At 43.7% G+C, this 24,135-nt stretch overlaps 1 long non-coding RNA gene and 1 other non-coding gene across 2 annotated transcripts; one reads left to right on the forward strand and one right to left on the reverse strand.

The window, feature by feature from the left end:
* Positions 1-12,007: 12,007 nt before the first annotated feature.
* LOC136519667 (uncharacterized) lies at positions 12,008-12,697 on the forward strand. The gene is made up of 4 exons (XR_010775007.1): positions 12,008-12,067; positions 12,172-12,256; positions 12,339-12,431; positions 12,513-12,697. It is a non-coding gene; the product is annotated as an uncharacterized lncRNA (long non-coding RNA).
* Positions 12,698-15,819: 3,122 nt separating this feature from the next.
* LOC136524933 (small nucleolar RNA R71) lies at positions 15,820-15,928 on the reverse strand. Its single transcript, XR_010776279.1, has one exon. It is a non-coding gene; the product is annotated as a small nucleolar RNA R71 (small nucleolar RNA).
* Between the last annotated feature and the right edge of the window lie 8,207 nt (positions 15,929-24,135).

Consider the following 24,135-nt stretch of genomic DNA (forward strand, 5'->3'; position numbering starts at 1 on the left):
ATCGCTTCAGATAGCCCACCTCCACCTCCACCTCCACCACCACCTACTCCATCACCAAATCCACCACCACCACCACCGCTATCACCGCCATCACCGCCGCTGCCTCAACCCCATCGCTCGCTGGCATGCAAACCCAAACCCCCAACCCTAACAGCCCGCATGTCGACGGTAGAGGAGAAATTGGACGCACTCACGGCGCAAATGATTTCGATGTTGCTGCTCATGGAGACCTTCAACCAGTGGCGCCTAGAGGTCGACCACTTCTCCACCAAGTTCTCCAAGGGCATGAAGCATCTCACATCACCCATCGAGGCATTGGAAGCGCAATCTCCTTCCGCTCCACCTCTGACCCCGCAGCGCGAGGAAAAGGGGCGGGCCAAGGCCTTCAGCGTCAAATCGACTACACAGGGGTTGGATAAAGGGACACTTGTTCTCCAGCCACCCCTGGCCAATGGTCAGTATACTGGATCCCCCTCTCAACCTATTGACATGGGTGATTCTACATTGTTCCATCACACACACACGCCTTACCATTATCAGAAGGAGATTAGGTTGCCCAAAGTTGTGTTCCCTAAGTTTGATGGATCCAATCCTAAGGTCTGGCGTGAGAAGTCTGAAAAGTACTTTAACATGTATCACATCCCTATGCATCTCTGGTCTCAGTTTGCTACCCTACACAAGGGTAGTGCTGAACTTTGGTTACAGACATATGAAGCACAACATTCTGATTCAGATATTAGTTGGGCTGAATTGTGCATTGTGGTTGAGTCCAAGTTTGGCAAGGATTTATACCACAATGCCATGCATGACCTTTTGCAAATTAAACAAACAATTGATGTGCAAGAGTATTATGATAGATTTCAAAATGCTATGCATAAGGTGTTAGTTCACAACAAATCTCTCGATGATGTTTTCTTTGTTAGCAAATTTCTACAAGGACTCAATCCTAACATTTGCTCGGCTATCATCCTGCATAAACCAAGAACAGTTGATGCTGCGTTATCACTTGCTCTCATGTAGGTCACTGTCCTTGAGAGTCAGCCCAAGCAATTCTATAAGAAGCCGGGCCGAGACTTCAATAGAAACCAAGGGAGACCCAATGTTCTGTAGCAGCCAGGTGATGAGATCCTAACATACAGGTATGTTAAGCCTCGGATTCAATGATTCCCGAACGAAGAAGACCCCACGATCGACCCCTTCAGGGTCGCTTGGGGGCCCAGGGGCTATGTCCATCGAGCATGCTCGCGCGCACCCTCTGGCAAAGAGACTCGGCCGAGCCTGACTCGACTGCAGCTTCTGCCTAGGGCTCGAGGGCTTCCACGAGCCTTGGGCTCCTGATCTACGGCACGACCAAGCCCGGTCCTTGGCTCCTGCCCGGTTAACGATGCCAGCCAAGGCCCGAGCACAAGACGATAAGCCCCAAGCTACCGATGCCTGGGGCCTCCCTGGCGTCGCGCCCCAAGGTGTGCCCCTGCCAACTGCTCCTCTGATAGGTTCACGTTCGGGGCATGACACAAGAAGACAAAGCTTCACATAGCCTCTGAGGGCTCGGGGGCTTCCAGGCCCACGCGTCAGCCCTTGGAGCCGACCTCCTTTACCACCAAGAAGACTCCAGAAGGTCTCACCCGGGGGAGGCTAGTCCAAGCCGACACCGTCTGACACACAGAGTGTCCGAACAGAGCAGCCGAACGACATCTAGGCTTCTTTGGCTCCAAGACACCTCGACGGTCTACGGCGCACCACTGCAAGGCCCTCTTGGACTCCGACACACATAGACCACAGACTAGAACCATCAAGCTACCTTGTACCTGGCTTATCTCGTTATATAAGGGATAAGGTCGAACCTAGAGGGGGGGATGATCCCTGTTCGATCACCAAATACTCCATTCCATTCCATCGGCCTCTGCTCTACACTGACAGCAAGGCAACTCGGAGAGGGGCACCAAGAGCCTCTCCTCCATCGCATCCCGCCATCTCCTTCCTCTCCGACGAGCGGGTGACTCCACCAGCGGTGAGGCAACCTTAGGATTAGCACCGAGCTAACCCCCTACCAACTCTTTCTTCCTTTACACTCTATTGTAACCCCCTAGATTTTGGGTGCTCTTGAGTATAAGGATCATCAGCTACTAGACCTAGGGACCGAATTGGCCTGAACCAGGATAAACTGTTGCGTCTTCTCTGCATGATTCTTGTGTTCCTGAGCCCACCCGAGCCACCGGAGACCCCGTACTCTGACACCGACTTGAACAACATACTTGCCATAGTTTCGGCCCTGCGTAGCTAGCATGCTAGGTAGGGGCAGCGTCAAGTGCGATTCTGGCTCTACGGTGGCCGGAGCCACCCGCCTTGTCATTGGAGCTAGCGGCACCACCATAGACGGCGGTGTTCGCTTCCCTGGCGAGCTCTTCATCGCAGCCGGCGCCTTTGCTCCAGGCCAGGCCCTCAACTTTGGGACCCTGGCCTACATCGCCGACTACTATGGCAAGCTTCGTCCACTCTATGGGCCTACACCGACGGGCAACGCGCCCCCGTCACCGCCTCCTCCACCAAGGCCCTCAAGGGCAGATCTCAAGGTTCTGGCCCGCCAAATCCGCTGTGGACTCACTGTAACCTAGGAGCGGTGGGGGCAGCCCTCGCCCTCGGGCATGGCTTTTCCGCGGCACAAGGAATGCCTTTTCTCCCTCCACCGGCTCACCGAGGCAGGCGGTACCTAGTCTGCCAGGCATCCATCGCTTGTCAGCCGGGGAGATCTACGACGTCATCAAGGCCCCGCCATTGGGTGCTCCCCTCACCTGTAGGAAGGCAGGCCAGAGGAGAGCTCGCCCTCAACACGACATAGCTTGGCTCCATGGTTTGCGGGGGAGGACCAACTCTGTGTCCCCCATGACTCCCTAGGGACCCGCTGTGGGGGGTCAACATGGCGAGCAGGGCATAGCTATGATGCCTTCGCTGGTTGTTGGTCCCCATCACCTTCAGCTGCTTGGACTACCCATGACATGTCCCCAGTCTGGGCCATTTCCCACTCGTTGTCTACCCCATCATCTGATGGGCGTGGCTCATGAAGGTGCTGATGGATGGAGGGAGTGGTATCAACGTTCTCTACGCCGACACACTCGACCGTATGGGGATCTAGAGGAAGGACCTCTGCCCTGGCAGGGCGCCCTTCTTCGGGATCATCCCTAGAGCCCAAGCCACTCCTCTCGGAAGCATCTGGCCCCCTATCACATTTGGGGATCCTGCTAACTTCTAGAAGGAGTACCTCGACTTCGAGGTGGTGGATTTCACCAGTCCTTACCACACTCTGTGGGGGCGGCTATGCTATTGATAGTAGTTAACAACCATTATAAACCATCAATATAACATGTATAAGGGCATAAATATGATCACCAACAAAGGTCTAGGGGTTTAAACTAATAAATTCCATGAGTTTTCGTGAATCTGTATTTTCTATAGGGTTTAACTAGAAAACCATCAAGGTGGACCTACATGTTAGATTTAATTGTGCTTATCCACCATAAAATGGACACTAGAAGGTTCTAGAGGACACCACGCCAAGGCAGATATGCAGAGGCTGCCAGGTGGGGTCAATTAGCCCCACCTATAGGCTGCTCGGCCCATGGGCCCACCTATCGGTCACCGCGTTCCAATGTTGGTTATCCACCGCCTCCTAGGTTGCATCTATGCCGTTCCTTAAGTCAGTTTGATCCAAGGGCTCACGTTTGATGCTCTAGGCTATATATACCAGCCCCTGCCACCCCCCTGAGGCATCAAGTCATTTGAGAAGATAGAAACCCTAATCATCCTCAGAGCTCCATCAATTCTAGGGCATAGCTAGTTAGGTTAGGTCTAGAGGGAGGCAAGCAGGCTTCGCTTGGATTCCTGATCGTGTCAAGAGCATAGATTGGTATAATCCTTGTACCCCCTCTCTTTTGTATCTCTATTATTTTTATATGATTGCTACAATTGTTATGACAATATTAGTATTCATCTCATTCATGTTCTTCGTTATAATGTTCATCGTCTACTTTGATTATATACTTAGTATAACTAGTTTATCATTATGTTTATGTATAAGTTCGCAAAGCGCTCGCTCCAAAGTACACGGGGTGAGTGGTCGACATTGTGTAAGCATGGTGCTTATACGTTATTTACCTGCGGATACACCCTATATTCCAGGCTATGTGGTAGATCACGGATGTGACACTCCCATTGAGTCCTTTGTAGTCCACTCCCTGAATATAGGTATACAAGTAGGATCTAGTTACGAAGGAAGACAAGCTCTATTCTTAATCTTCCTTAGTAATATCTCTTATGTGCAGATATAAAGATGATCTTAGCCATGATTACTAGGTGTAATTGCACTAATCAATGTATGTTTTGACTTGTAATTAAGAATGACTTAGGAATTATTCCTAATATTCTACCTGACCATGCTAATACCATAGAAAGGACTACTCTGAGTAATTTATCATCATCATTGATCAATACTTTTCATATCTCTTATCCTATGACTTACCTCTGTTATGAGTAAAATATTGGCTACGGTTTACTTCTCCATCAATAGTATAAGTTATCAATACATGTCCATGCTAGACCTTCCCTGTGGTAAAAATATAAATAACGATACCTGGAATACTCTTGGGTGAAGTGCTACAATGGTATAATTATCTGTGCACTTGCAGATTCCTTTTCATTCATATATCTTTATATTCTTTCTAGTCACATAAGATGATAAAGAACTACTTATTATTATTCTAGTAGTGATGCTAGGCAGTACCAACAAGCATCTCTGGCACCATCACTAGGGATGACAACCTAGTAAAGTAATATTAGGAGATGTAGATAATTAATAGGTGGCTACTAAAACAAGTGACGAGTTAATAAATACCAACACATGCTACAGGAAGTTCATGGCCGTCCCGCACTATGGGTGCCTAAAGCTCAGGATTCCTGGCCCGCAGGGGGTCATCGTTGTGGCCACCTCCGTGGCCGAGGCGTATCATTGCGAGCAGGAAGGTATGGCCCTCGCCGTGGCCGACGTCACCGCCGCCGACTTCAGCCGGATCCGGCACCAGCCGGGTGATGGGCCCCCGAATGGCTCGAATGGGAATGCGGCAGCGGCCTTTCGCCCGGCCGATGACACCAAGAAGATTCGAATCTGCCCCCAAGATCCCGAGAAGCGACTTTATATCGACGCTGAAATGTCCCCGGACATGGAAGTGGCCCTCACAGAGTTTCTGCGTGACAACGCCGATGTCTTTGTGTTGAAGCCCTCCGACATGCCCGTCATCCCCCGCGAGATTGCCGAGCACCGCCTCAACATCAAGGCCGATGCCAAGCTAGTGTAGCAGTGCATCCGCCGCTTCAACGAGGAGAAGCGCAAGGCAATTGGTGAGGAGCTCGCCAGGCTCCTAACGCTGGTTTCATCAGAAAGATCTAGCACCCCGACTAGCTGGTCAACCCCATCCTAGTCAAGAAGAAGAATGGGAAATGGAGAATGTGCGTCGACTACATCGGCCTCAACAAGGCCTGCCCCAAAGACCCGTTCCCCCTTCCTCGGATTGACCAGGTCGTCGACTCCACCACCGGCTGTGAGGCTCTTTGGTTTCTGGACGCGTACTCCAGGTACCACCAGATCGCTATGGACCCCTCCGATCAGCCGGCCATGTCCTTCAGCACCCCCTTTGGCGCTTTCTGCTACACTTCCATGCCGTTTGGCCTTTGGAATGTCGAAGCCACCTTCCAGCGGTGCATGCAGAAATGTTTCAGGGAGCAGATCGGCCGCAACCTGGAGGTCTACATCGATGACATCATCATCAAGTCTCGAGCAGCTGCACAGCTGATTGGAGACCTGGAGGAAACTTTCTCCAACCTTCATGCCAACCACATCAAGCTCAACCCAGAGAAGTGTGTGTTCGAGGTCCCCGCCGGGAAACTCCTCGACTTCATTGTCTCTGAGAGTGGCATCGAGGCCAACCCTGAGAAGATCTCCGCGATCATGGACGTGGAGCCAATCAAGAACCTGAAGGGGGCCCAGAGGCTCACCGGATGTCTGGCCACGCTTAGCCGCTTCATATCCCGCATTGGGGAATCTGATCATTTCAAGTGGACGTAGGAAGCTCACACTACGTAGAAAACGATTTGTAGCAACGGTTCAATTTTTTTGTAGGGGCGGCTGGTGATGGAGCCGCCCCTATAGTGGCGTGCTCGGGTGCCCAGACACCAGCCGCCCCTACAAATGGAACAGCAGGGATGGCTGGTGATACGAGCCGCCCCTACAAATGGAGTATGATTTTTAGGGGCGGCTCAATCACCAGCCGCCTCTAGAAATGGTATTTGTAGAGGCGGCTGGTGATTGAGCCGCCCCTAAAAATGGCCCGTATTTATAGCTTCTATTTGTAGGGGCGGCTCAATCACCAACCGCCCCTACAAATGACCCCCATATAAAACTGAAGCAGCACCTTCTTCCTCCTCGGGTCATTCACTCCAACCCGTGAAAGAAAGTTGGGGAGGGCTTGGGCACCTCCCAAAAATTGCTCTACTAAGGGGGAAGGTTTTGGTCTCAAATCCTTTGGTGGAGAGGTTGTAGAAGGTAAGAAAATGCTATTCCACACTTTTTTTTGAAGTTTTAATGGTTGATTAGTGAATAATTAGAGTTTTGTTTTTCTCTCTCTTCTATGGTGCTTGAGCTATTTATGAGCAAATTAGACCCAACTTTTAAATGTACTAGGGTAAATTAGGGAGGGGAACAAGATCATACCCTTATTTGGTCCATGTTTCTTGATTTTAGTGAACCATTAGTTAGTTTTATGGATGTTTCATGTGCATGTGATCTAGATCTAGGGTTTGGTTTTTTTATTAATTTCGTTTTTGTAAATTTATGTTTGATAAAATTGGACTAGGGTTTGTACGAAAGATATTGTGTAAAGTATAATTATTGCTAATTGTTGTCTTTGAAATTGTTTATTGTAATCAATAAATATGTATTTTAATTATTTATGGATAAATGGGCCATTAATTAATTTTCCTCTACCATGGTGTGTTTGTATGCTTCATGTAATTATATTAGATTTATATTCATATATATCTGAGGTATATACAATTATTCTCAAATAATTATTACTTTGATTAATTTTTATATATATTTGAATAAGTAGTCCTTTAATGTTTATTTTGTTGTTGTTATAAAAGATGGAGTACAGGAACTCTTGGATGTATGGTTCGTTAAGGTTCAAGGCAGGTTTCATAATGAGACACTAATTTGACCAAATTTGACTTGGTCAAACTTGCTCAAATGAGACACTAAATGACCTCAGATGAAAAAACTCTGAATAACAAGGTTATTCATCTCATCAATATCTACAATCCTTACATAGCTTATTTTTCCATTTGAGAAAGTTTTATCAAACACTAGTCACAAATTCTTGAATCTCATATAGACTTTCTGAAACTATGTCACACACTTGTAAAATTTGATCTACATTTTGTTCAAACTTTCTTAAATGAAAAAATGGACTATATAAGGATTGTAGATCTTGATGAGATGAACAAACTTGGTATTCAAAACTTTTCAATTTGAGATAACCTAGGGTTCCGAAAACTAGTTTGTAGGCGTCGAAATTTAAAAATCACAAATTTGAACCGTCCAAACTTTCTCAAATGGAAAGTTGACCAAAACAACAATTGTAGATCTTGCTGAGATGATCAAACTTAGTATTCAAAACTTTTCAATTTGAAGTTATTTAGAGTTCATAATACTAGAGTTAAAGTGTTGTTTTTTCATTTGACCAAATTTGACTTGGTCAAACTTGCTCAAATGAGACACTAAATGACCTCAGATGAAAAAACTCTGAATAACAAGGTTGTTCATCTCATCAAGATCTACAATCCTTACATAGCTTATTTTCCCATTTGAGAAAGTTTTATCAAACACTAGTCACAAATTCTTGAATTTCATATAGACTTTCTGAAACTATGTCACACACTTGTGAAATTTGATCTAAATTTTGTTCAAACTTTCTCAAATGAAAAAATGGACTATATAAGGATTGTAGATCTTGATGAGATGAACAAACTTGGTATTCAAAACTTTTCAATTTGAGATAACCTAGGGTTTCGAAAACTAGTTTGTAGGTGTCGAAATTTAAAAATCACAAATTTGAACCATCCAAACTTTCTCAAATGGAAAGTTGACCAAAACAACAATTGTAGATATTGCTGAGATGATCAAACTTGGTATTCAAAACTTTTCAATTTGAAGTTATTTAGAGTTCATAATACTAGAGTCAAAGTGTTGTTTTTTCATTTGACCAAATTTGACTTGGTCAAACTTGCTCAAATGAGACACTAAATGACCTCAGATGAAAAAACTCTGAATAACAAGGTTGTTCATCTCATCAAGATCTACAATCCTTACATAGCTTATTTTCTAATTTAAGAAAGTTTTATCAAACACTAGTCACAAATTCTTGAATCTCATATAGACTTTCTGAAACTATGTCACACACTTGTGAAATTTGATCTACATTTTGTTTAAACTTTCTCAAATGAAAAAATGGACTATATAAGGATTGTAGATCTTGATGAGATGAACAAACTTGGTATTCAAAACTTTTCAATTTGAGATAACCTAGGGTTCCGAAAACTAGTTTGTAGGCGTCAAAATTTAAAAATCACAAATTTGAACCGTCCAAACTTTCTCAAATGGAAAGTTGACCAAAATAACAATTGTAGATCTTGCTGAGATGATCAAACTTGGTATTCAAAACTTTTCAATTTGAAGTTATTTAGAGTTCATAATACTAGAGTCAAAGTATTGTTTTTTCATTTGACCAAATTTGACTTGGTCAAACTTGCTCAAATGAGACACTAAATGACCTCAGATGAAAAAACTTTGAATAACAAGGTTATCTCATCAAGATCTACAATACTTATATAGTCCATTTTTTCATTTGAGAAAGTTTGAACAAAATGTAGAATTTATAATTGTGTTTTTATGATATAAAAAATATAGAATTTATAATTTAAAAAAAATATTTGTAGGGGCGGTTGGATCAGGAACCGCCCCTAAAAATGTATTTGTAGGGGCGGCTGGATCAGGAACCGCCCCTACAAATGATACCTAGTATAAATTGGAGGGTAGCGCACGGGAGTCATCGTCTGGGCGCTGTCTTCTTCCTCCGACGCCGTCAGGCTGCCTAGGGTTTCCACCGCTGCCCACGCTGCCGGCCCCGCCGCCGGTCCCACGCCCGCCCACACCAGCCCTCGGCGCTTGGCGTCCCGCCCCCGCGCGCCGACGACGCAGGCTCTCGGCGCCCCGCGCCCGGCCCCCGACGTCCTGCCCCCGCACACCGACGACGTAGGCTCTCGGCGCCCCGCGCCCGGCCCCCGCACGCCGACGACGCCGGCTCCGGCGCCCGCCTCCCGCACCGCCCTTGGGCCCCACGCGCCGCACGGGCGAGCTCAACCCCGCCTACCACAAGCCGCGCAGGTGATCTCCGCCCCTGCCTCCGCCTGGTGATTCTTGCTAGCTTTGCCTTGCGAGTCTGCTCAATAGCTTGTGTGTTAATCTAGTAGAACTGCTCGGTCATCAAGCTGTTAGATCTGGTTTGATGCAACTTCACTCAAGGCTATGGTGAAAATGATTCATGAAAACCATGAAGCTATTTGATCTTGCATGATCTGTTCTTAGTAATTTTACCTGCTAGATGTCATTCTGAAGTAGGCTGGCTTGTTCTTGAGGTTGCCATACATCTGTTGAGCATTTCCTCCATTTTGTGCCAGTTGTTAACTCTTTATGCTGTACATCATGATTTAACCTGCACTCTTTCTGTTCTGGTAAAAGGGTTAAGGTTCCAAGGGGTTATTGTTGTGCTAGAAATTTCTGCCGCTGTGTATGCTAGATATGTATCTATTAAAGGTTTCTCTTCCTCAATACACAAAACTAAACCATGATATTATTAGGACATTTGCTACTGACATCTAGCTAGGAACTGTTTTTTTTTCAAAGAACTACTTGTCGCTGTTATGGCAACATTGATTGTTTTATTGCTTGGGATGTTGCATGCCAACATTTTTAGTTACCTAAACTGCAGCTATCCACTATCTTAAAATGTCTGTTGTTCAATGAAAGTTGAATCTGTCCTTGTAACTATGAGCTAGCTGCTGCTATTGGCTCATTTCTGCTGGTGGTACCTAGTAGTTGATGGTCTGAATGATCATTTGGTGTTTAGGTCACCATTCAACAACCATGTTTTTCCTTTTTCTTCCACTAGCAACTCTATGAAAATATTTGGTGTTTAGGTCACCATTCAACAACCATGTTTCATGGGATCTGTTATACCAATATAGCTCTTCTTGTTTAAGAAGTCTAAGATTTTCACTGATAATCCAGGTTTTCCTTTGCCACTGGTCTGTAGAAAGAGAGTTTGTTTCCTCTAAATTTTCAAGAGTAATCAATTCTTCTTGAAGTTCTTTCCTAAGCTTTCTAAGTTCCCCCTGAAGATTGAGCCCCCACCCTTTAAACTATTGCTTCATCAGTTTAAATGACCTGTCTTTAAGAGTACTGAAATGCATAAAAGAACATTTGATTTGTGTGCTTAAAAAATTCCTGCTGGTATAGTTTTGGTTAGAAAAATGTTTTCATGCTTTAAATGACCTTTTATGTGAACCTAGATAATATAAAAGTTGTAGATAATTTAAGTATCTTTGTTGTCCTAAAAATTTCATGATTTTATCCTATCTTTGCTGGTGTGTTGTACAGTTCTGAGATTTTGTATAATTCGACCATGTGGCTGCTGCTACTTGCTACCCCTAAGTGGCTGCTGCTCTTACTCTACTACTACCACTCCTTCTCTATTTTTTTGCTTATATACTGCTGGTGTGTAGTGGCTGCTGCTGCTGCTACTACTACTACTACTACTACTCCTACCACTACTACTACTACTACTCCTCCTCCTACTCCTCTTATTACTCCTACTACTCCTCCTCTTACTACTCCTACTACTCCTCTTACTACTCGCTACTCCTAAGTGGCTGCTGCTCTTACTCTACTACTACCACTCCTTCTCTATTTTTTTGCTTATATACTGCTGGTGTGTAGTGGCTGCTGCTGTTACTACTATTACTACTACTACTACTACTACTCCTACCACTACTACTACTCCTCCTCGTCCTCCTCCTACTACTCCTCTTACTACTCCTACTACTACTCCTCTTACTACTCCTCCTCTTACTACTCCTACTACTCCTCTTACTACTCGCTACTCCTAAGTGGCTGCTGCTCTTACTCTACTACTACCACTCTACTGCTACACTTACTCTACTCTACTACTTTCTACTTACTACTACTACTTGCTACTCCTAAGTGGCTGCTGCTCTTACTCTACTACTACCACTCCTCTGTTTTTTTTACTTATATATTGCTGGTGTGTAGTGGCTGCTGCTGCTGCTGCTGCTACTACTACTACTACTACTACTACTACTACTACTACTACTACTACTACTACTACTACTACTACTCCTCCTCCTCCTCCTACTCCTCTTACTCCTCCTACTCCTCCTCCTCTTACTACTACCACTCCTTCTCTATTTTTTTTGCTTATGCTAGTGTGTAGTGGCTGTTGCTACTACTACTACTTAACTACTACTACTCCTACCACTACTCCTACTAGTACTCCTCCTGCTCCTACTCCTCCTCCTCTTACTACTCCTACTGCTGCTCTTCTTTCATTGATGCTCCTACTACTACTCCTAAGTGGCTGCTTCTCTTACTCTACTACTACCACTCTACTGCTACACTTACTCTACTCTACTACTTTCTACTTACTACTACTACTTGCTACTCCTAAGTGGCTGTTGCTCTTACTCTACTACTACCACTCCTCTATTTTTTTGCTTATATACTGCTGGTGTGTAGTGGCTGCTGCTGCTGCTACTGCTACTACTACTCCTACCACTACTCCTACTACTAATCCTCTTACTACTCCTACTCCTCCTCTTACAAAGACTTTGATTCAATAGATAAGGACCCGGCGACATACAAAGACTTCATATCGATTCTCAAGACGTATACATATTGAGAATTCTCATTAGCTTATATGTCTGTATACATACTTGTAACGTTCACTTATGCATACTAACAAGTTGTATTTGCTAAAATAATTCGAACAGGGCATTTAGGTTCTATGTCTCTCATCATCACGGAAGGCATGATCCAGCGAGGAAGGAAAAGCTGGCTATAAAAACACTATGTGCGGTAAGTGTAACTTACTTCTTCAGTACTCCGTTACATGGCTGTCAAAAGCATTACCTAATATTTTCATATGCAAAACACACAGTGCCCCAAGCAGAGGCCTGGGAGTGTACATTGTGGATACTATATATGTTCTATGATGAGTAACACCGGTGCCTACAGGAGACACCCCTTAAGGGTAAGTTTGAACCTCTTCACCCGTAGTATAAAAACTTCATAAATGGTATGAAATACTAAACTGAAACTTGTTTTCTTGTAGTGGAGAGAAGAGAAAGGAATGAAAAGAGACCCATACAAGGATGACCAACTCTTAGAGCTCGTCGGCGACCTTTGCAACTTCATATTGGACCAGATTGTACACGTCAGAGGCGCCTACCATGATCGAGAGTCTGACTTAGGTACAAATCCTCAGTACCAACACCTTCGTGAGACTGAAAGGCTAGCTCTAGGACGTTGATAACAATGTGTATGAAATTTGTATATTTAATAATGGATTGTATATATATCATTACGAATTGGACTTGTAATTGTACTTTATATAATACTATTGTGCTTGTAGTCGCGTTCGGAACGTTGGTCGCGTGGCGTTCGGCAACGCGAACGCGGTTCGGAACGTTGGTCGCGGGGCGTTCGGCAACGCGGATGCTGGATGGAATACGCAGAAACAAACAGTTTTGGTCGAATTTGAATTGTAAATTTGAATTTTTTTTGGCGGGAAAACGTACTGTAGGGGCGGTTCTAGATTGAACCGCCCCTACAAACAGGTATTATAGAGGCGGCTGGCACTACAGTCGTCCCTACAAATAGATTTGTAGGGGCGGTTGGTTCTTGAGCCGCCCCTACAAATAGATTTGTAGGGGCGGTTCGTAATACCAGCCGCCCCTATAAATCGATTTGTAGGGGCGGCTCAATCACCAACCGCCCCTATAAATCGATTTGTAGGGGCGGCCTGGGAACCGCCCCTACAAATGCATGATTTGTAGAGACGGTTCGGTAGGGGCGGCTGGCCAAACCGCCCCTACAAAGGGTTACCAGCCGCCCCTAAAAATGCTTTTTGTAGTAGTGTCAGGAAGCGCTCACAAGGCTGAAGGACTTCCTCACTGCACCACCGGTCCTGACCTCCCCTTTAGTGGGGGAGACTCTGCTCCTCTACGCCGTCGCCATGCCGCACACTGTCAGTGCAGCTCTGGTGGTGGAACGCGAGGTGGAGGGCCATGTCCTTAAGGTCCAACGGCCTGTATACTATTTGGCTCAGGAATTGTTTAGGTGACTACATAATAACTTGCAACGCAAGAGCATATTTGCTAGTAATTAATAAAGCCTAAATTGACATACTTTCTATGTAGTCGTTTCCTACGACTGGACCACAGTAAACCTGAACAAACCCACACCACGATTTTCCTAGGTCCAATCTTCTGAAACATGCAAGCAGGCTGCAATCACACTTGAGGAGACAGACGGGACAAAGACGATGTCTATTTTTTTCCAGAAGAAGGTCGTCCCTCGTCTCTGTTTCTCTTGCATATCGATATCTGTTTTCTCAACCTCATGCTTTCTTATCTTGCTTCGCATGATTCATCTAAGTCCTGAATAAATCTTGCTTGGCAAAGTTTTTCTATGAACGTTTTGGTAAAGAATATACGTTGTCTTGGTGAAATCCAACGTCAGTAGCATGCAAAGAAGTTATGTGAAAGGCAGTTCATGCATTGCTACTGAAATTGTGTGACTCCCATAATACTCTCGCCAAGACTGGTCTTATATCGGCCAAAGCAGCAATGCAAAGGCATTTGCTCTCATCAAAGCATGTCCAAACACCGACGGGCCTTTACAAATGGAAATGCTTTAATTTGATGATTGGTAGGTCTAAAGTCTCGACATTCTTTGGCAGGTCTTTAGTCTACTACTACGACTAGCCCACCATAAAATCTGAACGAACCAGCGCATAGAGCAGCCTGCACGCGCCTCCAACCAAACTTGACCAAGTGAGCTAGGAGACGACGAGCGAGCGAGTGCGTGCGTTGGCACATGTCAAGTCCACCGCCCTTTTTCGGTCAGTCTCGTCGTCCGCTGTGCTCTCCAACCCATCCACCAAGGCATTTCCCAGCTATATATGACCATAAGCTATTCCACGTACCACACCCATCTCCACTTCTGTTTTCTGCTGCTCGCCTGCTCCTACGCTAAGTGGTGGTGGTCCAGCCGTAGCCACTAAGTCCAGGGAACGATGAGGGTAGTCGACTCCCCGAATATAGGTATATAAGTAGGATCTAGTTACGAAGAAAGACATGCTCTATTCTTAATTTTTCTTAGTAATATCCCTTATGTGTAGATATAAAGATGATCTTAGCCATGATTACTAGGTGTAATTACAATAATCAATGTATGCTTTGACTTATAATTATGAATGACTTATGAATTATTCCTCTAATATTCTACCCGACCATGCTAATGCCATAGAAAGGAGTACTCAGAGTGATTTATCATCATCATTGATCAATACTTTTCATATCTCTTATCCTATGACTTACCCCTGTTATGAGTAGAATATTGGCTATGGTTTACTTCTCTATCAATAGTATAAGTTATCAACACATGTCCATGCTAGACCTTCCCTATGGTAAAAATATAAATAACGATACCTGAAATACTCTCGGGTGAAGTGCTGTAATGGTATAATTATCTGTGCGCTTGCAGATTCTTTTTCATTCATATATCTTTATATTCTTTCTAGTCACATAAGATGATAAAGAACTACTTAGTATTATTCTAGTAGTGATGCTAAGCAGTACCAACAAGCATCTCTGGCACCATCACTAGGGATGACAACCTAGTAAAGTAACGTTAGAAGATGTAGGTAATTAATAGATGGCTACTAAAATAATTGACAAGTTAATAAATACCAACAAGCGTTTCTGGCGTCGCTGTCAGGGAAGGTAGTTAGACAAAGGAAGTATTGATAAACTTATGCTTATTGATGTGATAGAGATAAACCACTGACCCCTGCTCAAGCAGGATTACCCTTGTCCTGTCTACTTGTGTATCTTATGCAGGGTAATGTATGATCGGTTTTAACCTTCTGACAAACTACGTTGAAGACCCCGAAGCATTAATCAAGAGAACTAGAGTCAAACTCAAGAAAGTCCCAGCTTCAGAATTGGAAGACAACCGGATATGGCAAAGTTTAACACCTAAATTTGAAGCCATGGCTAACAAGACTCTTCGTGAATTCTCTACTTCAACCACTGCCAACATCCGTACTGGACCTAATGTCAATGTTGGAGACAATGGATTCAAGCTCAAGCCAGCTCTCATCAACATGGTGCAAGCTAGCCAGTTTTGTGGAAAGGCACATGAAGATGCGAGTGCACATCTCCAACACTTCCTGCAGATCTGTAGCACTTTCACCATAAAAGGAGTAACCAAGGATGCCATACTACTTCGCCTCTTCCTATTCTCACTCTTGGGGAAGGCGAAGCAGTGGTTCTACGCCAACAAAGATAGAAATACTACATGGGATAACTGCTCCACAGCCTTCCTAGCCAAGTTCTTTCCCACAGGCAAGACCAATGCTCTGCATGGGAGAATTTCAAGTTTTCAGCAACAACATGACGGATCTATCCCTGAGGCATAGGAACGCTTTTAAGACTACATTGCAGAATGTCCTCATCATGGGATGGAAAATTGGCTACTCATGCAGACCTTCTACCATGGGTTAACCAACAGTACCCATGAGACTATGGATGATGCTGCCGGAGGTGCATTTCTGTCACTCACGCTTCCAACTGCAACAGCTCTTGTAGAGAAGATGGCCTCCAACCAAGGTTGAAATAAAGAACGAGTTCAGACCCACAAGATGGGTGGAGGTATGCATCAACTCAAGGAGGTAGACATGTTGTCTGCCAAGATGGACCTGCTGATGAAGAAGCTCAAAGACCGAGCTAATTAGAAGAAAGAAGTCATGCACATTCATGATTCCCGCATGACATGTGAAGAGTGTGAAACACTGGGCATTCAGGGAACAACTGCCCTAAAATTCATGAGGATGTGAACTTCATCAACAACAATTACTATCGTCCTCAACAAAATCAAGGATGGAACCAGCAACAGAGGCCGAACTACCAAAGTAACTACCAAGGTAACCCTCAAGGTAACAATTATAATAACTTCAATCAACCACCCTTGAGAGAATTAATTGCTAGCCAATCTAGACTCATGGAAGGATTATCTAAGAAGGTAGCTACCAATGATAAAATTCTAGAAAATATAAGTAATAGAATGGATAGCTTTACTTCTGCCATTAAGAACCAGCATAGCTTTAACAAAATGATAGAATCACAAATAACTCAGCTGGCGGCTGCTGTTCCTTCGTCCGACAAAGGTAAGATTCCGGGGCAACCGGAAGATCTAGAAACTGCAAATCTTGTTGATATTCACAATGCAGCTTACTACTACACGGAGCCATCGATGGGAAGGTGGATAGATTATACCTTGCTGGAAAAGAAGGGTGATCTAGGGAGACCTATCATCCACATCGCCATTGGACCTCACATCTTCCAAGAAACTGTCTATGACTTCAGAGCAAGGGTCAACATCATGCCAAAGGCAATCTATGAGAAAATCTTAGGAGATCCTTTGTTGTACACAAATATGCATTTGCAGCTTGTAGATCAGTCACTCTGCTACCCCAAGGGAGTTCTTGAAGATGCCATTATTCGAGTGGGACAATCATATGTTCCCATAGACTTTGTGGTTTTGGAAACAGGTGGAGATGAAAGGGCACCCATCATCTTGGACCGACCTTTCCTAAGCACCGCAAAGGCCATCATCTACGCGGACAGTGCAAAAATTTGCTTCACAATCAAGGATAAGAAAGAGAAGTTTTCTTTCAAGAATCATATCCTACAATCTCCTGGACATCCATAGACGTAGTACCCGGCCAAAGAGACAACAGTGACTAAGAAGAAGAACAACAGAAGAAGGAAGAACAAGGTTAGGTAGCCACAAGAAGAATCAGTTAACATGATTAACACACTCAGATCAGAGTACGACCACCTCCTTGCTTCACCATTCCTTGCCAAGAAGGATGATACTGGTGTACCGACGATCGAGTGTACCATTGGACAAAGAATTTTCCACAAAACTTTATGTGACATTGGATCGGGTGTCAACATAATGCCCAAGGTAACATATAAATATCTATTTGGTAACAAACCCTTGTACCCTACATATATGCAGTTATAAACGGTGGACCAATCAATCCAATTCCCAGAAGGAATAGCAAAGGATGTTATGGTAAGAATACATGACCACTTTGCCCTTGCTGACTTCATGGTTTTGGACATGGGAGAAGAAGAAGACTATACACCCATCATCCTGGGGAGACTGTTCCTCAACACCACCAACACGATCATCTATGTCGGATCTGGACAAATCCACTTCTAATTCCCTAGAGAAAAGGTATGTTGTTATTTCAATAGTTATACTACTTATGAGCAGCTGAAGAAGAACCGCTCCAGGAGGAGACGTCGATCATCTCGACGTCACGGGAACCAACCCTTGCGGAATGAATGGGAGGAAGATGAACAACCTAAAGAATTTGTGAAAAAGGAACCTACACCGCTTAAGCCAAGCTCACCGACCAAGCAGGTGTGGAAGGAGAAGGTGACATCATCAGAATCACAAGAGGTGCAACTATCAGGGTCTCCATCACTGAGACCAGATGATGCACCCAAAGAATGAATAAGACTGGACCAAAGTCCTTTCCGGAGGACTTAAAACTCCGAACCCTCGCCGTGAGGTAATATTGGTAGTTATTCATATTTATTTTCAGTATTGCATGAATTGTTCTTACTTTAGCATATGTACTTTTCTACATTAACATTGCATTGGTTAAAAATATATGCATACATCTAGTTATATTTCATTTTCTGCATATAAAGAAAAATAAAAAGTTTTATTATTGCAGATCATCATCGCATAAGGAAAGAAAATAAAAATATTACTGCATCCTTAAGCCCTATGTGAATAATTTTCATGGTGTAACAAGCTCAAGGAATATTCACCGTGGTGGCATAAAAATAATATATATATATATATATATATATATATATATATATATATATATATATATATATATATATATATATATATATACCTACATATTTTCTTTCTTGCATATAAAAAAATGAAAAATCCAAAAATATTAGGCAGAAATCCTGTTAAAATTTTGCCATTAGAAAATCTATCTAAACCCACAAGAATAAATCTCTGAATGGCTGGCCGCTAACCCCTTATCTTAATCGAGCCACGAGTTTGTTCTTGTTGGAGTATTTTGTAGGATGATTCACACGATCAAGAGCAAGTTCACTCGGTTGTCTTCATCTCACTCCACTCGTGGATAAGAAGGACATACGCCGACTATCCCGCTCTGAGAAAAATCAATCAACATCCAACAATCAACCACGACAACATCCAGCTTGGGGGAGCAGCATCCCCCTTGTATCTAGCTGAGCATTTCCTTCCTTTAGTTTTACTATTAGTAAGTTTGCTTTATATTAGCTAAAGAAATAAAAAGATGCATAACAAAATAAAAATTTATCTTAGCCAATTATATATATATATATATATATATATATATATATATATATATATATATTAAGGTGTGATCTTAAAACTTGAAAACAAAATAAAAAGTGTGTTTAATTTTTTTTCTAGTTTGATGTTTCTTAGAAAAAAAGAGAAAAGAGCTAAATAAATAAAAGGACTCTGAAGATAATCTCTTACAATGGAAATGATGAATAGTTGCTTTATCGTAATTTCTTTCAAGTACCTAGTTTTCAACTTTGAATTCTCCCGAGTTTTGGATAAGATTGTTTTGATATCAGAATTTACTCTGAACTTGAAACTCGTGGGTAATACATGCTTAATCTAAGTCTAGGTAATTGACGGATATGATATAAGAAGGTCTAAGCTGCTGTTTATCTTATTCCAAGTGATACTAGAGTTTTAGAGATTTATCTTTTGAAAAATATAAAAATGCTTCATGATAAGTTTCTTGTATGACGAAGCTTGAATTCCTACCAAAGCCATAAATGACATTTAGACTAGGAAAATTTCTACTCATATATGCTGCTTGCTTTTGCATTGAGTTTAGTCAAGCTTTGTTGATCTTATGAGAGGGTTGTCATGCTCTTAAAATCAAGATCACGTACAGACCACCCACATATGCACTACTCCTACTCTGGGGGTAGGCGCAAAAATATGCCATTCCATTTAGATTCACTTAAAAATGTTTTACTCCTACACTGAGAGTGAACACAAAAAATATACCCTATAGGATATCCCCAAATAAATGCTCCAAAGTTCTTGTTGCTATCTCTCAAAAGTTTTGTTACAGAAAAAGAAGCATTGGGCTATGTAAAAGTTATTCATAAAAAAAAGAAAGAGTATTAAAAAAATGGACAAGTGTCCGAGATATGTAAAACAATGGGTACTCAAATGCCCGCCTAAAAGAAGAAAAAAGAAAGAGATGAATAAGATAGCTCATGTTTTCTTACAAAGTTATTTCCAATTTCTAAAAGAGAGATATATTTTCAAGGAGCATAGTAGAATTAGGTTAGCCACCATATATATACCATATATTCACACATATGCACATCTTGATTTGATTGTATGACTGAACTCTCTTTGGATCCGGGGTTTGACTTTATAATATATGTATTGCAAGTATGCTCTTTCATGCTTTTCCACTCCTATGAGCTCCATATAAGCTTTAGTTGTAGGAAGAGAAAGGCATAACATCATAATTGCCTTTGGTAAGGATCCACAAATACCACATATATTGAGAAACTTGAGAGTATTTTACAATGGAAGCTTTAAGTTTTATTTTGAAAACTTATAAAAAACTCTAGAATACTGGTTGAACAAAGAACTTGAGACATAGTGCTTGACTTGATCGTTTTGTCTTTTAATTGCTCAAGACCAAAGTGAAGGCTAAGAAGCCCCATGGTTGAAGGTAATATGGGTAAGTTTGAAAGTCAGATCAGTTCACTAATCCGGAGGAGAATTCTTGCTTGAACGCATGTGTACTTTTAAAGAGTTGCTTCGATGTTTTCAAAACTCATGATCCAATTTTTGCTAAGTTTAATTTTGCTAAGGGACTAGCAAAGGTTAAGCTTGGGGAGCTTGTTGACGGTAGTTAACAACCATTATAAACCGTCAATATAACATGCATAAGGGCATAAATATGATCACCAACAAAGGTCTAGGGGTTTAAACTAATAAATTCCATGAGTTTTGGTGAATCTGTATTTTTTGTAGGTTTTTACCAGAAAACCGTCAAGGTGGACCTACGTGTTAGATTTAATTACGCTTATCTGCCGTGAAACGGACACTAGAATGTTCTAGAGGACACCGGAGGAAACCACGCCGAGGCAGAGAGGCACCACTCGGCCCCTAGGCCCACCTATCGGTCTCCGCGTTCCAATGTCGGTTCTCCACCTCCTCCTAGGTTGCATCTATGCCGTTCCATAAGTCAGTTTGATCTAAGGGCTCACGTTTGATGCTCTGGGCTATATATACCAGCCCCTACCACCCTCCTGAGACATCAAGTCATTTGAGAAGATAGAAACCCTAATCATCCTTAGAGCTCCATCAATTCTAGGGCATAGCTAGTTAGGTTAGGTCTAGAGGGAGGCAAGCAGGCTTTGCTTGGATTCCTGATCGTGTCAAGAGCATGGTTTGATATAATCCTTATACCCCCTCTCTTTTGTATCTCTATTATTTTTATATGCTTGCTACAATTGTTACGATAATATTAGTATTCATCTTATTCATGTTCTTCCTTATAATGTTCATCGTTTACTTTGATTATATACTTAGTATAACTAGTTTATCATTATATTTATGTATAAGTTCGCAAAGCGCTCGCTCCAAAGTACACGGGGTGGGTGGTCGACATTGTGTAAGCATGGTGCTTATATGTAATTTACCTGCGGATACACCGTATATTCTAGGCCATGTGGTAGATCGTGGATGTGACACTCCCGTTGAGTCCTTTGTAGTCCACTCCCCGAATATAGATATACAAGTAGGATCTAGTTACGAAGGAAGACAAGCTCTGTTCTTAATCTTCCTTAGTAATATCCTTTATGTGCAGATATAAAGATGATCTTAGCCATGATTACTAGGTGTAATTGCACTAATCAATGTATGTTTTGACTTGTAATTAAGAATGACTTAGGAATTATTCCTAATATTCTACCTGACCATGCTAATACCATAGAAAGGACTACTCTGAGTGATTTATCATCATCATTGATCAATACTTTTCATATCTCTTATCCTATGACTTACCTCTGTTATGAGTAAAATATTGGCTACGGTTTACTTCTCCATCAATAGTATAAGTTATCAATACATGTCCATGCTAGACCTCCCCTGTGATAAAAATATAAATAAAGATACCTGGAATACTCTCGGGTGAAGTGCTACAATGGTATAATTATCTGTGCGCTTGTAGATTCCTTTTCATTCATATATCTTTATATTCTTTCTAGTCATATAAGATGATAAAGAACTACTTATTATTATTCTAGTAGTGATGCTAGGCAGTACCAACAAGCATCTCTGCACCATCACTAGGGATGACAACCTAGTAAAGTAATGTTAGGAGATGTAGATAACTAATAGGTGGCTACTAAAACAAGTGACAAGTTAATAAATACCAACACATGCTACGCGAACTTCATGGCCGTCCCGCACTACGGGTGCTTGAAGATCAGGATTTCTGGCCCGCGGGGTCATCGTTGTGGCCACCTCCGTGGCCGAGGCATATCGTTGCGAGCAGGAAGGCATGGCCCTCGCCGTGGCCGACGTCGCCGTCGCCGACTTCGCCTGGATCCGGCGCCAGCCAAGTGATGAGCCCTCGAATGGCTCGAAGGGGAATGCGGCAGTGGCCTTCCGCCTGGCCGACGACACCAACAAGATCCGGATTTGCCCCCAAGATCCCGAGAAGCGACTCTGTATCGGCGCTAGAATGTCCCCGGACATGGAAGCGGCCCTCACAGAGTTCCTGCGCGACAACGCCGACGTCTTTGTGTGGAAGCCCTCCGACATGCCTGGCATCCCCCGCGAGATTGCCGAGCACCGCCTCAACATCAAGGCCGATGCCAAGCCAGTGTAGCAGCGCCTCCACCGCTTCGACGAGGAGAAGCACAAGGCAATTGGTGAGGAGCTCGCCAGGCTCCTGGACGCCGGCTTCATCAGAGAGGTCTAGCACCCCGACTGGCTGGTCAACCCCATCCTGGTCAAGAAGAAGAATGGGAAATGGAAAATATGCGTCGACTACACCGGCCTCAACAAGGCCTGCCCCAAAGACCCGTTCCCCCTTCCTTGGATTGACCAGGTCGTCGACTCTACCGCTGGCTGTGAGGCCCTTTGGTTTCTGGACGCGTACTCTAGGTACCACCAAATCGCAATGGACCCCTCCGATCAGCCAGCCACGTCCTTCATCACCCCCTTTTGGCGCTTTCTGCTACACTTCCATGCCGTTCGGCCTTTGGAACGCCGGAGCCACCTTCCAGCGGTACATGCAGAAATGTTTCAGGGAGCAGATCGGCCGCATCCTGGAGGTCTACGTCGATGACATCGTCATCAAGTCTCGAGCAGCTGCACAGCTGATTGGCGACCTGGAGGAAACTTTCTCCAACCTTCGCGCCAACCACATCAAGCTCAACCCAGAGAAGTGCGTGTTTGAGGTCCCCGCTGGGAAACTCCTCGGCTTCATTGTCTCCGAGAGAGGCATCGAGGCCAACCCCGAGAAGATCTCTACGATCATGGACATGGAGCCGGTCAAGAACCTGAACGGGGCCAGAGGCTCACCGGATGTCTGTCCATGCTCAGCAGCTTCATATCCCGCCTTGGGGAATCTGATCATTTCGAGTGGACGTAGGAGGCTCAGGAAGCGCTCACAAGGCTGAAGGACTTCCTCACTGCACCACCGGTCCTGACCTCCCCTTTAGTGGGGGAGACTCTGCTCCTCTACGCCGTCGCCATGCCGCACACTGTCAGTGCAGCTCTGGTGGTGGAACGCGAGGTGGAGGGCCACGTCCTTAAGGTCCAACGGCCTGTATACTATTTGGCTCAGGAATTGTTTAGGTGACTACACAATAACTTGCAACGCAAGAGCATATTTGCTAGTAATTAATAAAGCCTAAATTGACATACTTTCTATGTAGTCGTTTCCTACGACTGGACCACAGTAAACCTGAACAAACCCACACCACGATTTTCCTAGGTCCAATCTACTGAAACATGCAAGCAGGCTGCAATCACACTTGAGGAGACAGACGGGACAAAGACGATGTCTATTTTTTTCCAGAAGAAGGTCGTCCCTCGTCTCTGTTTCTCTTGCATATCGATATCTGTTTTCTCAACCTCATGCTTTCTTATCTTGCTTCGCATGATTCATCTAAGTCCTGAATAAATCTTGCTTGGCAAAGTTTTTCTATGAACGTTTTGGTAAAGAATATACGTTGTCTTGGTGAAATCCAACGTCAGTAGCATGCAAAGAAGTTATGTGAAAGGCAGTTCATGCATTGCTACTGAAATTGTGTGACTCCCATAATACTCTCGCCAAGACTGGTCTTATATCGGCCAAAGCAGCAATGCAAAGGCATTTGCTCTCATCAAAGCCTGTCCAAACACCGACGGGCCTTTACAAATGGAAATGCTTTAATTTGATGATTGGTAGGTCTAAAGTCTCGACACTCTTTGGCAGGTCTTTAGTCTACTACTATGACTAGCCCACCATAAAACCTGAACGAACCAGCGCATAGAGCAGCCTGCACGCGCCTCCAACCAAACTTGACCAAGTGAGCTAG

The sequence above is a fragment of the Miscanthus floridulus genome, chromosome 18 (genome assembly GCF_019320115.1).
Source record: "Miscanthus floridulus cultivar M001 chromosome 18, ASM1932011v1, whole genome shotgun sequence".
Classification (NCBI taxonomy): domain Eukaryota; kingdom Viridiplantae; phylum Streptophyta; class Magnoliopsida; order Poales; family Poaceae; genus Miscanthus; species Miscanthus floridulus.